Below are 18,456 nucleotides of genomic sequence, written 5' to 3' on the forward strand. Positions count from 1 at the left end.
TATATAATGACACAGGGTTTTATTTTCTCTTGAGAAATCAGAAGAGCTGGCTGCACAGATCCCACATTTCTACTCAGTTTGTAGTTGCTGCCCCCTTTAACAGAGCATGGGCTCCCCAGGGTCCTGATGACCTTACCATGTTCTAATGCCATTTCAACTGTCCTACCAGTTACTATTTGTCACTGTACTTGTACTCAAGGGTGATATTGAAAGTATTTCATTACTAAGGCCTGGGGACTGACCTATCAGAAGAGACAGCTTTGTGCTGGAATGACATCCTGGGGGTGCCTTGCTCTTGCCAGCTGCTGGATGGTGGGGGAGATCTGAGAATTCCCAGAGAGAGGGCAGATACCCACGGATGGGCATCACTTAGTGGGCTGAGAGCAGTCTCTATGCATCTGTTGTAAGGATGGTACTAGCCTCAGGTGCAAACCACCTCAACACAAGCCCTGCTTGAACTGTACTTTTCTCATAGCAGAGACATCTATTCCTGCACCCATATCTCTTATTGAAAACAAGAAATGAAAGAAAACTCAAGAGAAAAGGCAGGACAATTGTGCTTGCCTTCGGTTGCTTTGTTCATTTAGCAACTGGAGGCTCTGGCATCTGAGTTTGTTTTCCTGGTACTAACCAATCTATAAACTCTTTTCCAGCCTACGCATAAGGAGCCTCTAATTTTATCCATTTCATAATGGGAGTGAAAATTTTGCAAATCATCATGAAGAATTTTGCAAATCATTGTACAGAATTTATATAAGATCTAAAACGCTATTGGAAATAATAAATCACCAATAAATTATCTCCATTTAATGACTGGGTTTTTCAATCTTAAAAGCACTCTGATGCTCTTTTTTTTCTTTTTTAATTTAGCCATGAGTATTTTTCAAATGGAATTAATGACCAAAAGCTAGCCTCATTCTCTAATTACAGTAAGAGACACTAGACAGGAGTTGTTCCAGACACTGACCCATCTTGGCTCAGGGAGAGGCTCTGGGCAGTTTTACTATGTGCTGGCTTAGTACCTGGGGCCAGGAAACATCTGTTATAACATGCAGTCCAGCGGGTGCTCTGCTTAATTATAAAATGGCATTGCAGTGTCCCTTGGAGTTGGCTGGCCTTAGTTTCTAACGCTCTATTATCAAGCAAAATGAAATTCTTGATGTTCTGTTAACTGAATATCCAACCCAAGTGTTGAAATGCTTTGAGGAGGGTTAAAAAGTTAAACCTTTGCCCCCTGGAAAAGTGTGGGGAAAGACAAAACAAAGAAACGCTTCCTACTTTAGGACCACGTGTAGTTTCTATAGGGAATGGGGGAGCCGATACAGGAATCACTCACACTTCTAGAATGAACTGTTTATACAGTACTTCCTCCTCTTCACTCCAGGGATCCTGTTTGGAAGGTCAGGGACTATGACAATTGAGAAGCAAAGAGAAAACTGGAGAAGAGTGGAGGAATGCTTGGAACACCAAAAGGCTCGTTCACCTTGAGTAAGAGGACAGACACATTTCTGTAATGAGTTCATGCAATCAGTTATGGCCCAGGACTTAGAATTTAATCCTGGAACACATGCACTTGGGAATTCTTCATAATGGCGTGAATCTCTTATTAACTATTATGACAACTTACCTTCCCAAATCCTCTTATATGCTAATGAGAAAAGAGAGCCCATTGTCAGCAGCCTCTGCTTAGGAATATCTTTTGTCTTGTAGCTTGTTGTAATCACTTCCAGACCAGTGGTATATTTACGATTTACATAATGTTACAAAGGAAGACGCCTTAAGGATTTTTTTTCTCCAAATCTTTGTGAATTATTATTTTAGACTCATTGCCAGATTTTTTTTAAAGGGGGAAGTTGATGAACTTTTAAACATGTCATTACATGCTCTGAAATAGCAACTCTTTGTTCTTTCAAAGATTTTTGTGGGAATTTAAAGAGTTGTGTGTGTGTGTGTGCGTGTGTGTGTGTGCAAGTGTGTGTGTGTGTGTATGTGTTTAGAAACAGGTAGAAAAGGAAATGGGTAAAATGGAATACTTGAGGTTCACTGAAAAAGTTAAATACATATTTTGTGTTTCTGTTAGAACAATGGTTGGCAGATTTGGGGGAATCTTACCTAACATTTGGTGTGGGTTTGGGAAGAGCAGCTCTATATTCATTCCCAATCATGTTTCAATAATTAGGGGTAGCAGCTGAAGGGTTAAGCCCTAAAGCAAGGAAATATCTCTAAGTCAGAAAACAAAGGGAAACTTGCATATTTCTGAAGATGACATCGGATCGGCCTGTGAATTTCAAGCAATTATGCGATATTATGATTCCCACTGAGTATGCATTAGTTGGAATACTGTTCTTTTTATTTCTCCATGTCTCGGGGTTGTACACTGAAAGAGCCCTGTTCAACTTTGCATGTCAGGATTTTGAAGGAAAAATTATAGTAAAATATGTTTAAAACAGTGGGGCCTTATGTGAGTGAACACAACATTTTCCAAGGCTTTCAAAAATCCTTTTGTTAAAAATATGGTTTTTATTTTGTTTCTTTTTTTCTTTCTTTCTTTAATTTTTTTTTCTTTTACTCAAACTCTTACCTCCTCTCCTTCCTGGAGGAAAGAAGAAAGAAGTTTCAAAGGATATACATAACACAGCCTCCATCTAGGGCCTGGGGACTTACAATGGGTTTGTTTTAAATGAGACACCCCACATGGAAAATAAACAAGTGAGAAAAGTTCATCTGTGTATATAACTCCAGTTCCAACAACTATGGTGACAGTCACAGCATCTGAGTAAGTGTCCTCTAGAGTCATCTTGTGAGCAAAATGATTATTAATTGAGGTTTCTGTGAGTCAAAAGACGGTTGTTCACAAAAGGTAGGAATTTTGCTGGAGTGCAAGGAACTGAAGACTGAGCCCCTGGGTCCTTCTAAAAGATCAAATGTCTTTTTAGAAATTGAATTAGTTAAAAACAAAACAAAACAAAAAGCAGGCACAATGAAGGGCCAAGATTAGGAATGATGATGCATGAATGCCAAATTCACTTCATTGTGCCTTTTTCTCAAAGAAGAGAAGTAATTTGATCAGTTAGGAATTGCATTTAGCTGTCAATGGCAGGTTCTTAATGTCAATTGGTTATTTTTAACATAAAAGAAATCCTACTTCTGGCTATCTGGGGCTCATATGGTGATTTCTCAAGGTCATCAGGGGCTCTTTCTAGATCTCTTCTCTTCCTTTCTTAGGCCCTGATATCCTCTCTAGTCATTATATGTTCTCTCAAGCATGAAAGTGGAAAGGAGATGGCAAAAGGGACACCCCTCCTAGTTTAGTTAACTCCATTTAAGAAGCTTCTCTGGAAGTGCCTTAAAATATTTTCATTTATAATTCATCAGTCCCACCTTTGCCACATGGCCACACCTAGCTGCAAGGGAGCCTGGAAGATGTGGTCTCTTAGGAGGAAAAAAATCACTGCCCCAAATGAAATTGGAGTTCTATTACTAGTGATAAGGGAAAGTCAGGTATTGGATGAGAAATTAGAAGTTTCTGTCATACTCATATAAAACATCTGTAATGCCAGCATACTGTCCAAGGCTTATGGATCACTTCCATTTAAATTATGCAGTATTGGAGGCACTAGTTTAAGGACACAGTTTTGCATTGCATTGTCTCAAAGCATATGGCCAAAATAAATACTTTTGCACACCATTGATCCTTTTCCTTCACTATTTGCATAGTTTAATCTTAGAAGTGTTTGTGTTCATGACTAACAAGCAGAAAATTCCACATACTCTCAAGACTCCAAATTAAGCAAGTGCAGTTTCTTGTCTAGAAATTATATTTATAAATGGTTATATATTCTGCAATCTTTTTCTTCTCCACATTGTTGTTGGAACTTAAACTTCCTCCATAATAAAAAAGTAGACATTTTAGAAAGCATGTGGGCTCCTAATTAGAGAAAAGAAAGAAACTTACACAGAGTATAAAGTATGTAGCATGTCTAGAGCAGTGCCAACTTAGGAGACCCTCTCTCCTGCAGGAGTGGCCACCTTGACTTCACTTTAATTCCTTCACTTTCCTTATTTCTGCTGCTTAAAATTCCACCAGTGAAAGATTCACTTCCATTCTCAGTCATCCCTTTCTAAAAAGGTCAATTTTTTTAAGATGTAAAGTTATTATTGGAGCAGAAATCAGTGCAATTACTTTAATCAGATTGCTTTCCTACCAGCTCTGATAAAATATCACTGAATGGGAGGTATTTATCTAGTTTTTCTTCTCTTTTTCATTTAAAAAATCAGCATACTCATGGCAAAAATAAATTCAATGTGAACGAAAAGAGGTGCTCTGTAAATAAGTCCCCGCCACCCCACCCCCCCACTGGTTTCAGGACAACAGTAAGGAGACATTTCTTGCGGATATTACCAGAGATATATGTAGGTATTAACACACATACACACAGTGCCAATGTATAAAAGTCATTTTGTTTTACCCAAATAGTCATGTATTATGTGCCTTTTAAAAAATGTTTAAGTATCATTGAAGAATTTTACAAATAAGCCCATACACCTGCTACATTAGAAAGATTCCTTGTTAAGAAGGAGTTTTATTTTATTTATTTTTATTTTTATTTATTCATGAGAGATACAGAGAGAGAGGCAAAGACACAGGTAGAGGGAGAAGCAGGCTCCCTATGGGGAGTCCGATGTGAGACTCAATCCCAGGACCCCAGGATCATGACCTGAGCCAAAGGCAGACGCTCAACCACTGAGCCATCCAGGTGCCCCTAAAAAGGAGTTTTAGTGGGGGATGGGAATTCTATAGTCTTGCAGTGGAGCTATTTTGCTTCAATATTTTTATTGTAAGTGTAGCAATGGCCTGGGGCCTAGGAAGGAAAACCTCAAGAAAGTGGAGGATGGGTTGACCTGGAGCTCTAATGCCCATGCATGACATTGTTCCTGCAGAAGATAATGTTCCATGTCCCTAACAACTAAGTTGACTACACCCAGGCTTCTGTAGAAACAGCCCCTATTTATGCCTGTTATCCTGGCAGAATTTTTAATAGCTCTCTCTTTTATTCTTGAAATGGTCCCAGTCTGGATGACAAATTGTGTGATCACCTCAGTGATAACTAATCAACAACGTTAACAAGTTAGGATCCGCTGCAAAGATTAAAAAGGTAGTCTAAACTGCCATACAGTGAAGGTTTATGTGATTGGGACCCTGGCTCAGTTATTTACGAGCAGTATGATCTGGGTAAAGTATTTAGCTACTGTTTGTCTCAGTTTCCTCAGCTGTCTAAAGGGAAGAATAACTGCCTCCAAGTAATATTGCAAACATTGGATTAAGTAATACATGTGGGAAGCTTATGACAATGCCTGGTTCATATTCAGGACTCCATGTGCAGAGTTATTTATACTACTTATTATTTTCCCCATGCAGCACTTCCCAACAACAACTTCATCTTTATAAACTGTATAAAATTCCACTGATTGAGATTAATTTAGGTGAACAGTCATCATATTCTAAAAATGGATCATGGTATAGAAAAATTTGATGAGTATAGGATAGTGGTCTTCAACTGAAGGGACCCACCATCCCCATCCATTACCCAGCCCTATGGAAGACAGGATCAGAGTGTAGTTTGAAAACAGAGCAGCACTTTGCACTTCTGACTTGATTCCATTTTGGCTTTGATATCAACATTTAAAAAATCTCAACAACATTAGAGAAGAATGCAAGTGAGTTGCCTAGCAAAGATGAAGCATACTTGATATGATGGAGAGACACTCTTTTTTAGAGAGGAAAGGGGGTGGCAGGTGGGGGGGAGGGACAGAGGCAGAGGGAGAGAGAGAATCTGAAGCAGATTCCACACCCAGTGTGGAGCCCAACCTTATGACAGGAGGACTGGAGTGGAAATCAAGAGTCTGATGCTTAACCAACTAAACCAGCTAGGTACCACCTGGGGAGACACCCTTGTCACCATTTTCACTGCACAAGCACAGCAATAATGGAGCTGCTTCAAAGTGAGGGTCCAGGAGAACTTTGAGCCAATCACTTCTCAGTATCTCAGTATATCTTACCATCCTACCATCGTGGGTAACTTTCCACCCATTTATTTTTTCCCCCAAAGAGTACCCCTTAATGGACCTCCCTCTGGCAGAGGCCACATCTCAGACAATGAATGACAGTTGTTTGTTCTCACACCTGGAAACTCCTGGAGGTCTTTAAGGGAAGGCTAAAAGCAACTTGGCCTCAGAGGAGGAGTAGAGAGGGAGGACAGAAGACTGACGAGCAAAAGCAGGTATTTTTCCTTCATATTCATTTTCTTAAAATTGAATTAGGTTTCTGTGAAAAACTGTTTTGCAGAATAACAGCCTCTTTATGGTTTCACCAGCTGAGACATAAAAGGCTATTCCTGGTATGCTGTAAGTTCTGAATGCAAGAGAAAATTCGCTACTTACTGGTTATTTTCATGATAATAAGAATAATGTTTGTAAATAACCTGACCCATTTAACCAGGGATCTTAAAGCCCACCTGTCACTGTGGTATATCATCACACAGACTCTGGGTGAGGTTGGCTGCCCGAGAGCTTGATTTATTTTCACATTACAGAATTCCCTTCTCATCCTTCATAGATAGTTACAATTTTAAAAGCATCATTTGACCTTTTGAGAACAGAACATGGGAATACTTCTGGCTTCTGCCATTACTTCTTATCCAAATAATGTACAATTTTCTAAATGTATTTGAAATAATGGACTCAATCCAATAACTAGACTTACCTCTGAGCTGTAGGCCAATGGAAAAATTTTGAACGGCACACAGTGCCACAGAAAACTCCCTTTCCCCTAGATCTAGAATGCTTCTGGGTCTTTCACCTTGGGAAGCCCAGAAGAAGCAAGGGAAAGTTAGTGTAATCATACTTATTAGGATGGTACGGGGGTTATAGAAGGTGAATTGAGAGCTAAAGGCAAGGTACAAAATCAAATCAGGGACAAATTGTTGCCTAATACTTACATCAGGTTTTGACCCAATAAGCTGGTAATGTAAATAGAAAAATGCACCAAGGCGGGTCAGAGCCAAGGGGCAATGTCTTCATTCCCTTTCAGCCAGTTCTGAATTTAGCCATGTGGTAATCCTACTAGAGTCAAGACCACTGTGCCATACGTGGGAGGTGGTAGACTGAGTTCTTCCTGAGAAAAGCATCTCAGCTGAACCTGCCTGAACTTTGTGCCAGAACGTAGAGTCGTTACAAGTGGTACTATCTCCGGAGGGTGTGCTGCATGCTTGGTTCGGTGCTTTTCATTCGTTACCTCTAATCCACACAATCACACTCAGAGGAGGCCTTTCCATCCCAGCTTCTCAGAGGAGGAATCTGAGTAATTTGCACAAAGCCACACAGCCAGGAGCGGTGGAGCAGGGATTCAAATCCGAGTCGGGGAAGCAGGGCTCTGTCACTCTCCCACCTTATCTATTCCCACGTCACCCAGTCTCCACTACACCAGGGCTCCTGTTCCCTAACCCGTTTTCTTCACTGTGACCATCTGATTTTCCGTGCTGCAGATTTTCAGAGTACCTGCCGAATGAAGCTCTGGGCGTCGATGACTTTGGCTATGAACTGCAGTGCTGGTTTAATGCCCCCTAACAGAGCAAGTGTTACTACCTTCCGGCTGGCCCTCGAAATTTGTTTCTGTTCCTTTTTTCAAGTCTGTGTCTTTGCTCTTCCCCCTCTGTTTTATTCCTTGCTTGCAGCTTCTCCTCCCTGTTTTTCTCTTTTTAAAAACACCCACAAGCATTAGCCCATATCCCTTAATTCTAACATGTATTCATGACTAAAACCCCCTTATGAACAGGGGGTTGTCACACAGTGCTGTGAGGGGTACAGAGATTGCTGAAACTAGCACTGCGCACTGGAACATTCTACAGTGGTGACGGCATTATGTGACCTGCACTGTCTCATTCAGTAGCCACTGAAAATTAGCTAATGTGACTGAGAAACTGAATTTTAAATCTGGGTGAATTTTACTATTAATTTAAACAGCCGCATGTAACTAGTGGCTACTGTAGTGGACAGCAAAGGATGGGCATCCCAGGAAGATTGAAAGATCTCTATATTTCTGAAGGTCCTGGGATGTCAGGAAACCTACATAAGGCCGGACTTACAGGGCCAGGCTCACATTTTACTTTAGTGAGGGCTACTTCACTTGTAGGAGGTCCCAAGAATCCAGAGCCACATTTAAGAGTAAAGATCTGGGTGGGCCTGGAGCTGGCCATGGGAATGGGAGTTAGGAACATGTCGGCTTATGGCCAGAACAGTCTGGGGGATGGGAGATGGGGACAAATTAGAGAGAGAAACATTCAGGACAGAACCTTGATCTTTATACTTATTTACTGTGTGACCTTGGGCACGCAGAAGCCCCTCAATAAGGAGTTGTCTGGGCAAATCATTTTGGGAAAACCCTTTCACGTGACCTAGTAAGACAGGCACAGCCCATGGCACAGCAATTTTACTTGGAGGTAGAAATCTTCAAGATGCTCTTGCCTAAGTGTGTCGGGTTACATGTACAAGAAAGTTCATAGCAGAGCGGCTGGTTGGAGCACCCAAATGGAACTCACCTGGGTGTTTCTAAATGGGATAATGGAAAATAATGATAGATTCATCCAGTGGAATGTTGTCCAGCCACGCAAAATGATCACAATAAATGCACAGTAACTGCAACAGTGCCAAAAAGCATCAAAAAGAGAATCAAAGTCCAGAAAAGGAAAATCAAACAAGAAAACTAAGAGATCACTGAAGGTTGGGCAGACAGCGCAGTCTTGGTGACACTACCATGCCTCAAATACCACATATCTTGGACTGGGTACCTGGAAGCTTCCCGACTGTGTACGCCACAACTTGGAAACAAGCAACTAGGTGACATTAGCTTAGCCTTAGGTTCAATATAACAATGTGGAGCTCTTAAGAAGGGGATTTCTTGGCAAGAGGAAGATGACAAAAATGGAAAATAAAAGGCAACAGGCTCACTCCATCCTTGGAGCTTGATGGCAAATTCATTGAGAAATATCTGTAATTGATCATATATGTGAAGTTTAACAGTTTAGGAGATCTGTTTACAGGTTAATGCATCGGATGGATATTGACTTATTCTCAAATAAAACTCCTTTCATTAAGGGCTCAATACTGAAATACAAGTGGATCCTCATATACCATTGATTAGTCTTTCGGTGCCAAGAAAGGGTGGATCTGTTTGCCTTCTAGGTTGAGAGGAAGGAGGTGTTCCAGAATTAATAATTCAAATAGGGCTGTTACACCAGGAGAGGAGAGAAGAGTGTCAGAGGCAGTGTTAAGAATCTGGGAAGGCTGCCAGCATGGTTTGCATGATAAGGGTGGATAAAAACATAAAGAGAAATATGATCCAGTGGTTGGTCTGTTTCCTTTTCATTTTTAAGGGTGGTTTACTTTTAAACAAAATTGTGAGATGTTCAAGTTACTATAAGAACATAGCTGATTACAGATTTCTTTTAAAACTAGAGTTTCTGCAAGAAGCATGCTGACAATAAGAGAATTTGATCTTTCTGCTTTTTTTTTAAAGCACCTTTCATGATGGCAGAGGGTATACCCTGAAGATTTACACCATGCCATCTCATCTCTGGCTACCTTGCAGAGTGCCACCTATATTGCCATATCTGAAGCCCATTAAAATTTACAAATTAAAAGCCAGTGGGAAAGAACATAATCTTGGCAACTGCCTCTTGGGAAATCTTACAACTGCAAGAGCGCCATGGAAGAGTGCTTTAAATACCATTGTGGTTCATCCAATCTCCTCACAATTGTATAGGAGGGCATGTGGCCAAGGCCTTGCAGGGAAGAGGCCGGGGTGCCCAAGCTCGTGATTGGCTGGGGGGGGCGTGATGCTAAGCGAGCCACTTAGCCCACTTTTGCTTCATGAGGAGCACGCCACATGCTTCTTTGCACATTCTTTTAAATCCTCGTGTGGTTGGCATTTGGAAAAATATCGGCTGCAACCAGACCTCGCAATCTTGATGACAGCTCTTGAAATCCCATCTTTCTCACAGCAACATCTACTGTCAGCTCCCCACCCCTGTCACCAGAGAGCCTTCCCCACCCAAGTTGTGCTCCAAATAGAAAGAATTTCAGATGTACATGTTTGGCTGCCTCCTCTAAAGGCCTCGACAAATATTCAGGTGGTAAATAGCCTGAGAGAAACGCTGCTGATAAAATTAGTTCAAATATTTCGCAGAAAACAAACCTGACACCACCATGACACTTGATCGCTCAGCCTCAGCAGTTCCGAACCTTTCCAAACCCTCTTGCCTTCAAAGCCCAAATGTCTTGTTTTAAATTGAATTTTTTTTCTTTCCAAAGCCAATCCTTACCACCTCCTCCTTAAAAAAAAAAAAAAGAACCATATGGTTATAGGCTAGATGGTCCAACCAGGAATTTTGTATTATAAATGACTCTGCTGAAGGTTAATATCCAAGGTCAGGTGTTATTAATATCTATTTGAATTTTGTTCGACTAGTCTATGATATCATCTGAGTCACCTCATTGATTTATAACATGGTAATCCCAGACCATCATTCATTTTCCTGAAATTCTATTCAGGGCTTGGTATCAGACCCTATCTTTAATATCCTTTTTGGTTTTCTCTGATCAGTAGCTTTGCAGTCCTTGCTTTTATCACCTTCCCACAGGTAACACTATACCTGGTATCCAAGATCGTTTGATTGATTTTTCACTGTGTCACCTTCTCCTTTTCCTACATCTTATTGTAGGGGGAAAAAAATTAACCCTTCTCTCTCTCTCTCTCTTAAATATTTTATTTATTTATTTGAGAAAGAGAGCACGACCAGAGGAGGGGCAGAGGAAAGGGTAGAGGGAGAAGCAGACTCCCCACTTAGCAAGGAGCCCCATGCAGGGCTCTATTCCAGGACCCTGGGATCATGACATGAGCAGAAGGCAAATGCTTAACTGACTGAGCCTCTGAGGCACCCCAACCCTTTTCTAGAGAAGTGTTTCATGGTATTTCTTTCCTAGAACCAGTTCTCCACCTTGGTTTTCACCTAGACGCCCTCTGTAAACACATAGACCTGCTAATTTGTCTGTCATGTATCAGACATTGTTTCCAATTTAGCTGAAAGTAAGAAGTAACAATCTTCGGGATTTCCACTATGTGTTCCCTACCTAAGCCTTAAGGGCTTTAATGGATTCTCTAAGGTTCATAGCAAACTTATGGGGGAGGTGTCATTTTACACACTCAGCAAATGAGGAAACGAGGTTCAGAGAGTTTAAGGAACTTACCCAAGGTCAGCCAGGAATAAGTGGCAAACTTGGGATCTAAGGCCTTGGTCTATTTTCAAAGCTTGTGGATATCATTACTTTCTAACTGCTTTCCTCTGTTAATTATGCTGATGATTAGTGGCCAATCATTATATATGATACAGTCGTTATACCAAAGTGGGCTGAGAGGTCTTTGCAAAACATATATATTAACACCAAAATTATATCGGCATCTGGTATGCATATATACATTTTTTCTTGTATGTCTAAAAATAAAATCAACTTTTTAAACCAGTGGAAAAGTAGCATATGCTAATATAGAAAGTTCTTAATTAGAAGGAAGGAGAATTCCCCCACCAGTATTTGTAACAATTCAAATACTACTACAGTTAAAATTTTGATACTTTTTACTATTTTTTCCATGTATAATTTATATATTTGTAATCTTCTATATATATAAATTTGTATCCCTAATATGGGGTCAGAAACTCAGTGTGGTCGTAATAAACATGCTGAATCATAAGATGAAATCTAGTCAATTATTATTAATCTCATTGATTAAGTTATTGAATAGATAATATATACATACACTTGGTCAAAATTTCAGACATAGAGAAAGATAAATAGTAAAAATCTCATGTTCATAAAGTAAGTACTCTTAGTCTTGACTTATAAAGATACTTTGCTGTCCAGAGTTTGAAGGCCCAAGCTCCCAACTGTCCTTGGGAGCATAAGCCTATGCCAGCTATCGAGATTCTGGTCCCAGGGAAATAGAGTCCAGAAAGAAAATTTTCTCCTAGCAAACATCCAGCTTCTGAATTTCTGTCTTCTGCTCTAGAATTCTAGATCTCTCGCTAAGTTAGAGACCCTGCCAAGAGCTACACTTTATCCTGCAGGACTCAATAAGCAATCACAATCCCAGATCCCACAACAATGCCCACGTTATTAGACATGCACACATAAGGGAAGGGAAGAGGGTAGTTTTATTCTGCATCCTCATGGAGTAACACAAAAGATTCCATTAGGGAACAAAATTAGCCTTATTAATCTCTCTTTACAACATGACAGTGCCTGAAGTTCCATAAAATGGACGTTGGTGCTTCCATTTTTATTCGTTTGCTATATTATTTAGACAAACTACCAACATATGAGAAGGCAGTCTTAAAGATCTAAAATAAAGGTTTTTTTTTTAATTTTTATTTATTTATGATAGTCACAGAGAGAGAGAGAGAGAGGCAGAGACATAGGCAGAGGGAGAAGCAGGCTCCATGCACCAGGAGCCCGATGTGGGATTCGATCCCGGGTCTCCAGGATCGCGCCCTGGGCCAAAGGCAGGCGCCAAACCGCTGCGCCACCCAGGGATCCCCTAAAATAAAGGTTTTGAAGTGAAGTGATTCTCAAAATCTCTTCCTTAGGATATCAGTTCCTTGAGATGTCATCAGGTATTGCACAGAAAAGGGGATTCCACAGACGAATAAGTTTAGAAATTTTTAAGAGAAGAAAAAAGAAAGAAAAAGAAAATTGGCCACAGAATACTTTTTAAGGGAAAGGGTTCCATACAGCACACTTTGGGAAATGGTGTGGGATTTTGGCAGCTTTTGCCCTAAACATGTATATAACTTGGGATTAGGTGACTAATTTTGCGTCACTGTGTGTCTCAGTTGAATCAAATAATATAATCACTTACTTAGGATGAAAGAGATATTTTTTAGACTGGTTTTGCCACTAATTAGTAGAAGCAGATTGAAAAGACCTCTGTAGCCTTGGGTTCACACCCATGTTCGTCTCGACCTCACTGCACTGCTTGAATGGCAGGCATGGTGACACCATTCAGTACAGTGAATGGCAACCATGAGCCTCAAGTTTCTTCATTTGAAACATAAATTAGGAAGCAAAAATTTTATGAAAAATGACCCTAAAAATAAAAGATAAGCCCATCACTTGGAGCAAAATATTTACAAATGCATAGAGCCAACAAAATATTAACATCCAGAACACAAGTAATCATTGCAAATCAGTAAGAAGAAGAAACAAACAATTCAATGGAAAAATGAGCAAAGAAGACAAACAGGCAATTCACAAACCAGAAACATAGGCCAATAAATATATTAAAAGACTTTGTGATTTTTCAAGAAAATGCAAATTAAAAAAAGTATCATTTTGCATCTCTCAGATCTGCAGAAGATTTGTCAGTCTGGCAAGGTGGGCATGCAGATTGGCACAATTATTTTGGAGAGTAATATAGCAATAATTGTAGAGTGAAAGTTGTACCTATTTCACAATGTAGGGTATGCCTTGTAGGTATTTCTGGAGGGGGTGTTTTCCAATCTCTTTCTTGTCATGACACACATAGAGAATGATAGTTTTCACACAACTCATTGGAGTAGCCTGAGGAGGCTGTTCCCAGCAGGAGCTGTCCCATCTTTTTTCTTTTTTTTAAAGATTTTATTTATTTATTAATGAGAGACACACACAGAGAGAGGCAGAGACATAGGCAGAGTGAGAAGCAGGCTCCCTGCAGAGAGCCCAATCGGAACTCGATCCCAGGACCCTGGGATCAGGCCCTGGGCCAAAGGCAGATGCTCAACCACTGAGCCACCCAGGTGTCCTGGAGCTGCCCCATCTTGAGGGTTGTATTCACTCCAATTCCCAAGTAGCTTCCCTGAGGATGGAGCGGCTCCACATCCTCAGCCCAACTGTGAGGCACTGCGGTAGGAAAACTGTACCCTATAGAAGCATGCTCTCTGTGTGCTGGAGGGGATATATATAGAAATGTCCACAGAAAAATTTTTATTATATTAAGAAACAAAACAAAATGGGAACAATGCCCCTCAGCAGGGGAACAAATAAACATATTCTCATACACTTCCACAAGGGAACGCCACACAGCAGCACAATCAATGAATGTGATTATGGGGATGAGTTGCAAAACCATAATGTTGAGCAAGAAAAGCAAAATGCAAAAGAATACACGTACCATAGCATAATACACACATGGAAAAACTTTAAAACAAACAAATCATATGAACCTTCATACCTATTAGGTAAAAAAAAAAAACAAAAATATGGGTGAGCAGACTATCACCACCTTCAGGGTAGCAATTGCCTCTGGAAACAGAAGAAAGGCAATGGGATTTGATGGTGGGTGAGGACTCGGGATATGTGAGCCCCTATTTCTTGAAAAACAAAAGTAAATAAAACAAATGTGGCTGTAAGTTACATGCTAAATCTAGATAGCATCCCTCCCTAATACTTTTTCATTATACTTTTGGTGCATTTGAAATATTTGGTAAAAACAAAACAAAACAAAACCAACCCCCCCCCAAAAAAAAAAAAAAAAAAACTAGATCAATGGTTTCAGGCTTGGATGTGCATTAAAATTACCAAGGTGTTTAAAACATTTTTCCATACAGGGGCTGCACCACAGGCTGATTAAATAAAAAACTTAAGAGGTAGGGCCTGGTTATCAGTATTGTTTAAAAGCTTTTCCGATGATTCTAGTGTGCAGCATTGAGAACCACTGAATCAGATGATGTCAAAAATTTCTTTCAAATGATATTCTCTATTCCTAGCCATCTTAATTACACTGTTTCTTCATGTGGTTTCATGTGAACAAAACTCTGTGCAAAGCCGAGCTCTGTTCATATTCGCTAAGAACTTTCCTTCTATCAAAACTAGTTATCCTCTCCTGGTGCTCCTGCTTCTTTTGTTTTCTAGAACCACATGTTACTCCTCCCCCATTCAAGTTCATCTCTCCCCCTCTCTCCTCCTACCTTTCTGAGTCCATCCGAACAGGCAATTCATCCAAGCACCACAAACAGGCTCTGAGTCATTCATATGCATTGCTTTTGAACATATTAAATAGATCCATATGCTTATCTACAGTAAGATATAGGTTTTTCCTTCAGAAAATAGAATACAAAAAAAAATCATTCCAATGTGTACACTTTAAAAATTTTAAGCAGGCATCTAAAATGAAGCAGAAATTAAAAGTAACTTGGACCAGAATTTTGAACATTAAAACATTACAGCAAATTGGTAAAACATAAACCAAATATATAGATGTCTACTTTATATCCAAAAAAGTTACTCTTTCCCTGCCACATACACATAGACAGCCCTCACAATGGCTCCACTTCAATCAGAATTGGATCACCAGTAGAACAGTAACGAATGTGGCCTTTTCCAGCATTTTTACCCCTAAAGACTCTTTATTATCCCCTCCAACTTCAGAAATTCCTATGAAGTCATCATCAACCAATCAGAGCTTCAAATGGCTTGAAATAACTGATGTAGCCAGCCACATTGAGTTGATATAGAATCAAAGAAATGTGACATTCTTCTTAGCCTCGGCAGTTGTGTTATGGATAAATGTATGATTTCCATTAGATTTCCCAAAATATGGAAAAATCACTTTCAGATCCTCAGCACTACCTCTGGGTATACTTATTTTAGATTAAAACCACTAACCAAAGTGTCATTGTCTTGAGGAAACCCTATCAAAATCTGATCTGAGAGACAGTAAGAAAGGGAATACTGAAACACAATATATGTCAAGAGCCTAGGAACACTTACAACACTACCTAAGGTTCATTGGAAGGCAGACTGACATCCCAAGAGGGGAAAGAAAAAGCAGGAAATCATGCCGTAGTTATGAGATCTGACAGACCTGAGTTTTAATCTAGGTTCTACAGTTTTCTGAGGCATGGCCTTGGGCAAGTTACTCAGTTATTTCTAAACTTCAGTGTCCTTATGTATAAAATACAGAAGACAAAAATAGTGGCTTCCAAACCCAACAGCCAGATTATGGTTTTTAAGATGATTCTCTATTAGGTGAACCAGGATAGAGAACCAGGACTCTCTGGAGAAATGGCCAGTTCCAAGTTTAGGGCAAGGAATCTCTAAGATGAGCCGGGAGCATCTTGCAGTGCCAGAAAGTAGGGAGCTACTCCAACAAACAAAACAAGGATGGTATGTCAAAGGGACATGAGAGCCAACTGGAAGTGCTCCCAATGGCCAAATCTGAGACAATTTAATCAACAAAATATACATAGTATTGGATTATCACCAAAAGCATAAAATAAATATCCTTGTGTCCATACCAATACAAATAAATGATTGAATCAATGAATGCAGAAGAATGGACAAATCTCTTATATAGAAAAATCCCAAATAATTCATGTAGATTTTGCCCCCTCAAAGAGGTGGAGCATCACTCCGTTTCCCTTAAGCATGGACTGTGCATTTTCTTCCATAATACTATGGAGAAGGGGTTGGCGGGGAGTAACTTTTCTGTGGAGAAACCTGACAAACACTACTTCAGCCATATGTTCAAGCAGCTTAGCATCATCAGTGATAAGTCATGTTGGTAGTGGACACTCTTATTTTTAAAAAATGATTTTTTTAGAGGTGACGGGGAATAAGCAGACTCCACACTGAGTGTGGAGCTTGATGTAGGTCTCGATCTCACAACCCTGAGATCATGACCTGAGCCAAAAGCAAGAGTTGCCACTTAATTGATCATGCCACCCAGGCTTCCTGGTAGTGGACACTTTTGACATGTTGTGATGAGAACAGCACTTGACCTCTGTGGTCTTCCTCCCAAGGACTCATTATGCAGTATAATCATAGGAAAAATCCTAATTGAGGAGCATTCTACAAAATACCTGACCGGTACTCCTCAGAACTGTCCAGGCAAAAAAAAAAAAAAAGTTAATTAGGGTCATCAAAAAACAAGAAAAATCTGAGAAACTGCTGTGGCCAAGAGAAGCCTACAGAGACATGCAGTGTCCTGGGACAGGAAAAGAAAAAGGACATTAGGTAAAAATGAAGGAAATCTGAACAAAGTATGGACTGTAGTTAATGATAATGTGTCAATATGGCTCATTAATCGTGAAAAATGTACCTTACTAATGTGAGATGCTAATAACAGGGGAAACTGGGTGGAGGTGTATACTGGAAATCTCTATACTGTCTTTGCAACTGTTTTGTAAGCCTAAAACTATTCTAAAATAAAACAGTCATTAAGAGAAATAATTACCTCATTGGGTGGTGATGAGGGTTACATGAAATAACACATTTAGAGCATTTAGCACAGGGCCTGGCACATGCACAAACTAATCCTTGGTAATTATTATTGGCTAGCAATATTACAGTTAGTTCATGAACTGCTTACCAATCCAGTCCAGAAGTAGAATAGGCACATTACTTGAGGAGTGTTAAGAGAGATCTCATAACTCCCACCATCTTAAGTGTTTATGTTCGTAAAGGTCGATGATCTTGAGGATTCTGTCATTGTCCTTGCTAAGTGGGTCTATCCCATCACTTTTACTTTTCCAGCATTATTCTGCATGTCAGGATAGAACTCTGAGTAATGAATTGGACAACACTTCTGGATTATTAAAATTTCTCTGCACAGGGAGAGCTGGGCAATGCTCCTTTAATAACTTTCCTCCAACCCTGTCTCCTTATCCAACAAATTTAACTTTAGTCATTTTATGAGAAACGTGCTGCGTACACCTCCAGCATGTTGGAGCATCTCTGTCGGGCTACAGCACTGAATACAGCCTAAAGAGTCCATTTCACCATCTGGTATTTGCTTCCTCCAATAACTCTGGCTCCTGCTTACACATCCATTCCTTCTACTTTGTCCATTAAACCTCTTTGACCCTGCTCCCAACTCATATTGGAAGTCACAGCAACCTCCTCTGAGTGCTTGACTTGGATTTGCTTAAAAGCCCGGGGGTACAGTTCTGTACTGAGGTGTCTGTGGGCATTCTGCATCATGTCTCCTGGTATGTCAGCTCCCTCTGGGCTGAGACCAACTCCAGCTCCACCTGGTAACCTTCCCCACATTTAGCACCAAGTCAGGCACGTTCAGTGCTCTGGTAAACATTTATCCAAGTGATGCTAATTTGGATGCCATCCAAAAAGTAACTGATGTACTCAAACATGAGGCTTCATCTCCTTTAGCAGAGAGCTCCAGAGAGGGCTCTACTGAGTTGTCTGCAGGGACAATTCCCAAGAACCTATAATAAAATAAAATTAAAATAAAAGCCTCCAGGGACTGCCTTCTTTCTCCTACCCGTTTTGGTTTTTTGTTTTTTGTTTTTTGCATAATATAATTATAATTCTTCCTCCTTATTTATCAGAATCAGTCATCTTCTCTTTTTG

General features: G+C 40.1%; 1 protein-coding gene across 7 annotated transcripts in view; it reads right to left on the minus strand.

Annotated features, from left to right (window-relative positions):
* NFIB (nuclear factor I B) overlaps positions 1-18,456 on the minus strand; it is a 444,693-nt gene that overhangs the window by 291,801 nt on the left and 134,436 nt on the right. The gene's annotated exons all lie outside the window — the stretch shown is intronic.

The sequence above is a fragment of the Canis aureus genome, chromosome 10, assembly GCF_053574225.1.
Source record: "Canis aureus isolate CA01 chromosome 10, VMU_Caureus_v.1.0, whole genome shotgun sequence".
Lineage (NCBI taxonomy): Eukaryota > Metazoa > Chordata > Mammalia > Carnivora > Canidae > Canis > Canis aureus.